Source organism: Moschus berezovskii, chromosome 28 (assembly GCF_049115385.1).
Source record: "Moschus berezovskii isolate FMDL1 chromosome 28, NW_MosBer_1.0, whole genome shotgun sequence".
In the NCBI taxonomy this organism is placed as follows: domain Eukaryota; kingdom Metazoa; phylum Chordata; class Mammalia; order Artiodactyla; family Moschidae; genus Moschus; species Moschus berezovskii.
Genome location: NC_142487.1, coordinates 11,356,292 through 11,361,408, shown reverse-complemented (window position 1 = coordinate 11,361,408; position 5,117 = coordinate 11,356,292). Strand labels below are relative to the sequence as shown.

Sequence of the window (5,117 nt, the reverse complement as noted above, 5' to 3'; positions counted from 1 at the left end):
TTTGATATAGACAATTTTTTAAAGTTCTTATTGAATTTGCTACAATATGCTTCTGTTTTTTATGTTTTGGTTTTTTGACCCTCGAGGCGTGGGGGATATAGCTCCCTGACAGGAATCAGACCTGCACCCCTGCATTGGAAGGTGAAGTCCTAACCATTGGACCACCAGGGAAGTCCCTTGGAAGGCAATTTTAGACCCAGGAAGTCCTTGGCAACCAGGGGCGGGTGGGCACTCCCACGGGAAGGTGGAGGAGCCGAGGAGCCAATGCCCAGGGCTTAGGCTGTTGCAGTTTGTACCGTTTCTGCTCAGACTGCCACTTGTACTAACAGATCACAGAGAAAAGAACAGAGTATTCCTAATCTTGTTACATGAGAAGAAAACACCTAATTTGAAATTGCCAGGGGAGGAACTCCCCTGCAGAAGGTTGAGGGGAACAGAGTTAAACATACAAGGGAGGAGAATGCGCTGATAGCTTCACAAAAAAGAGCCCAGAAATGCTGAGACTTTATGATTCTTGGCTTCAGAGTTTCTTGGACCTGATAAGTAGGAATTTGCAAAATGAGCACATTTTCCAAGAAAGGAGGATTGAAAAACTCTCAGTGAAGGCCTCCAATGAGAAAGCCCCAAACAAACAGTAAATTCTTGGCAAGGAAGCAGAGTAAGAGATGTGAGAATGAAGAAAAGTGTCAACAGTATAAAAAAAGACAGAACACCACAGATCTGAACTCAAAAGCAGTGGCTCCCAAAGAGTGTGAACAGAGGAAAGCCAGTTCATCTGCTATTTAGGTCCATCTGTCTGTCCATACTTCATAGCAATAGTCGTTGTGTGGTATGTGTGTGTGTGGCCTAAAGCAGAGTCTTGGCTGAAAACCAGTTTCCCAGTAAGTGGTGTGTGTGTGTGTGTGTGTGTGTGTGTGTGTGTGTGTGTGTCTGTGTGCAGGGTTCCAGGTGGTGATGAGCATGGAGGTGCTGAATTCAATGAAGCTCGCTGTTTGCCCAGGATGTTGGACAGACCCATTCAGAGAATCCCTTCTGGGAGCTTCCCAGTACAGGTAGCCCACCCCCGACATACAGAAGGCCTTCCCCCGAGGGGTTGTATTTGTGCAAAACCTGTTCCCTCACTCACTGTCCAGTCATTATTTAAGTAACGGGCACCAACTTCAGTGAGATGGTTGGACAGGATCACTGATTCATTGGACATAAACTTGGGCAAACTCTGGGAGATGGTGAAGAACAGGGAAGTCTGGCATGCTGCAGTCCATGGGGTCACAGAGTTGGACACGACTTAGTGACTCAACGATGACAATGACTCGTGTGCTAGATTCTTGAGGTAAAGACAACGTAGTGAAGACCAGGAACATCCGATTCCAGTACAGCCAACTGGGTGCGTGGGGACACTCTCACAGCAGGAGCCTGGGTGCCCTTAGGAGAGGTGCCCAATCCAGCCTTGGAGGCAGCAGAGAAGGCTGAGCAGACGAGGAGGCCTCTGACGTGAACTCTGAAGGGAGACGGGGCATTGGCAGGGGCTGGTGAGGAGGGAGCTGAGGTCGAAGAGGCTTGGAAACACAGCCCTGTCAGCACGTGTGTGACCCCAGTCAGTAGTGTGAAGAGGTGTGTGCACATGTGTGCATGTGCGTGTGTGTGATATCCAGGTCATCCGTGGGGTCACAGTGACCTCCACCAGCAACAAGGGCAGAGGGTGGGGAGTGGGTTCTTCCAAGAGCCACCCCTCGATGGCGGGTCCTGACGGCTGCCTCATGGTCACTGTGTGTATTTTGGTGCCCTCGAGCTCAGGGTCCCTCTGTTCTCAGCTCACAGGGCTAAGAAGAAAAAGTAGAGCTCACTTTGGCAGCACTTATACCCAAAGTGGAACGATACAGAGATTAGTGTGGCCCCTGAGCAAGGATGACACGAAAATTCATGAGCGTCTCCGTACTTTTAGAGGGAAGGGACATATGTATACCTCTGGCTGATTCTCACTGCTTTATGGCAGAAAGCAACACAACATTGTAAAGCAATTATCGCACAATTAAAAATAAATAATATTTTTTAAAAAACTTAAAAATATTTAAGAACAAGAAGACAAAGTAACCTTTGAGTTTTGCCTCTTCCTCCCACTCCCAGCCAGCATCTTGTGGAGAAGGCGCCATCACTGCCTTTGACACAGGCAGAGGTGAGGGGGTTTGGATGGGAGGATAAGAGAGGAGGAGAGTGGAATCTGTAAAGCACACCCCCTCAGTCACTGAGCGTTGGCTGCAGAATTGCACGAGGAGAGTGTTGAAATGCTGCCCAACTTTTAGTTAGTAGAGTTAAGGATGAGTAATGAATATCCTGTTCACAATCGTAAGGTACCAGGGAACACCAAACTTCAGCCCCCAAGCCCCTTTCAGGGGCTGAGACACAGCCTCTCATCAGGATCTCGAGCATCTACACGGAGATGGACAGAAACCATCACTCATGACCACTCACCCTGAGCACAGTCACAGGCCCATGTTTCCCCTTGGTGACACCGTCTCTGGCCCAGCGGCCTGGCAGCAGCACTGTATTCCACAACTAATAAGACGGGGTTGATGGAACTGGTGCACTTGAGGGTTTTCCCTAATTTACATGCTGCTTCTTTACACTTCCTGTCTTCCCTCACCTGCACACACACACACACACACACACACACACACACACACACGCTGTGTACACCTGAGGTAGTTTGTGGCTTCTAGGACTCCTCATTAAAAAAGTGGAACAATATTTAAGAAAAACATACCGTATAAAATGTACAGTACAAAACCTGAGAACAAGTCCTGGACCAAGAGCTAGTCAGAAGTGTGACCCTAGGCTCAGAACTCACAGCCTCTGGGACTCATTTTCCCGTGAAACTAGCAGTGCTGGATGGAATGTCCTTTCATGTCGCTAAGGGATTCTGTGCAGTTCAAGGTCACACGAGCTCAGTGAACTCTGCGACCCCAGAGCACGGAGGACATTCATTTGATGCTTTAGGTTGAAGTGTTCTTTGCTCTCCAACGGCTGGAGATAATTAATTGCAAATCCAAACATACTATGTGCAGCCCAGCTTTAGAGATGAGACGCTTTGTAGATGGTATTTCCATGAAGTCTGCTGGATTTATTAGCTGTGGAATACAGACGGCTGGGCTTGTCTGAACCGCCTTCAGGAACGGGATTGGAGCAGAACTGACTCCAAGAAGCCAGCACCACCTGGGAAGAAAGAGGTGACACTGATCCCATGAGACCTGGGATCTCAGTTGCCATAGTAACAGGCGCATGGGTGTGAGCCACTAATGAAGCTGAATATGAGGCTTTTTAATCTGAATTCTTACCAGAAATAGAAAAAAAAATTGTTTTCAATCAGCTGGAGAAACTTTATTTGGACACATTCAGGTCTCTTTTCCAGCCGTAAATTTTATTTTCACTTTCAAAGCCAGGTCTATTACATAAATTTAGGCAAATGATGGGCTTCCCTGGTGGTTCAGTGGTAGAGAATCCACCTGCCAATACAGGAGATGCAGGTTTGATCCCTGGGTTGGGAAGATCCCCTGAAGAAGGGAATGGCAACCTGTTCCAGTATTCATGCCTGGGAAACCCATGGACAAAGGAGCCTGGTGGGCTATAGACCATGGGGTCAAAAAGAGTCAGACACAACTGAGCACACATGCATGTTTTCTTAATTGAACTTGTGATTCAATAAGTATAACAGAATAATTTCAAAGTAAATTCATACTTTCCTCCTGAAAAGCTATCCCTTTCTTTTACTCCAACCAGATGATGAGTGACATAATACAAAAGAGCTCGAGGGCTGTCTGTTGTCAGCGGCTGGAAGTGAAACTTCTGGCGAGATGATGTGTCTGAACATTAAAATTCAGCAGCAGCATCAAGCCTCCTTGTCTGGATGTCTTTGGTTTAGACCCCCTTTTTTTTTTTTGGTTTCTGTTGCCTCGGGATGAAAAGAAAGAAAACTCAGCCTGAGATAGATTAGCTGGCTTTTGGCACCAAGTCTCTAACTCAGAGAACTGCAATGCTTTTAGCTCTTGTAACTCTGACCTAGAGGAAGGCAGGATGACGTCAAGCTAACAAGAAAAAGGTGTTGGAGGTAAGACTTGGATGCAGTGAAACATCGATTTATCTCCCTCACGTCAGCACATTCTTAACTCTTCCCAACAGCAGACACACGATTGAGGAGACGTCTCGGGTGGAGTCAGGGAACGCGCTGGGAGTCAGCTCCACCTTCATGGGACACCTATTCCATGAACTGGCACAGAGTGTGACCCTAGGCAAGTTCCCTAAACCAGAGACTCTCAGAGCTGGATTTTGAAGGATAGACTCTTGGAGTTTCTTGAATTTTTCAAAAAATTCATGAGGGCAAAACTATTATCTTAATAAAACTAAAATGCTATTTGCCCTTTTTATCTATGTTGACTTTGGTATTTAAAAGAAGAGAAGAAATGTTAGCCACTGGGCAGGACTTGTGGCAAAACAAGAAGTCACTCCTGTGCTCATCATGGCCACAGGCTCATGGTGGAAAGGAATGTCCCACCCGAGAGCGTTGTGGGTGAAACTGCACACATTACTAATTCTGTGTCGTTGTGCCCCTGAGCATACCTTTTGGATACCTCGAGGGGAGAGGTGGGAAGTTCAGTCTGCTTGAGTGGGAAGCACGGGAGTCCTGCACAAGGCTCTGACTCAATTCCTTCTAATGCAATCAATGTGACTGTTTCTGAGACATTCCTGACAAATCTCAGTTTCCCAGACCTGGGTTTTGGCCAAAAATGTCCTCAAAAGAATTAAACCTCTTACCTTAAGTAAAACAACCGGCAGTATTTGTCGCCAATGATAATCCTCAAAGTTTCACGTTAAAAAACAGAAATCTTGAAAACTTGGAACTAGCTTATGTGTGTGTGCTCATGTGTGTGTGTGTGTGTGTGTGTGTGTGTGTGTGTGCATGCATGCGCGTGCGCTTAGTTGTGTCTGAATCTTTTTGACCCCATGGACAGTAGCCTGCCAAGCTTCTCTGTCCATTCCATGGCCTGTGAACTTGAGCACTTGGCAATTTTAAAGATAGGTGAGATTTGCAATAAAAATAACAATTGTCAATTTTTTACATTGTG

At 46.5% G+C, this 5,117-nt stretch overlaps 1 non-coding gene across 1 annotated transcript; it reads left to right on the top strand.

Moving 5' to 3' along the window:
* The first annotated feature begins 1,836 nt into the window (after positions 1 to 1,836).
* Positions 1,837 to 1,940, top strand: LOC129549934 (U6 spliceosomal RNA). The gene has a single exon (XR_008684739.1). It is a non-coding gene; the product is annotated as a U6 spliceosomal RNA (small nuclear RNA).
* Positions 1,941 to 5,117: the final 3,177 nt, after the last annotated feature.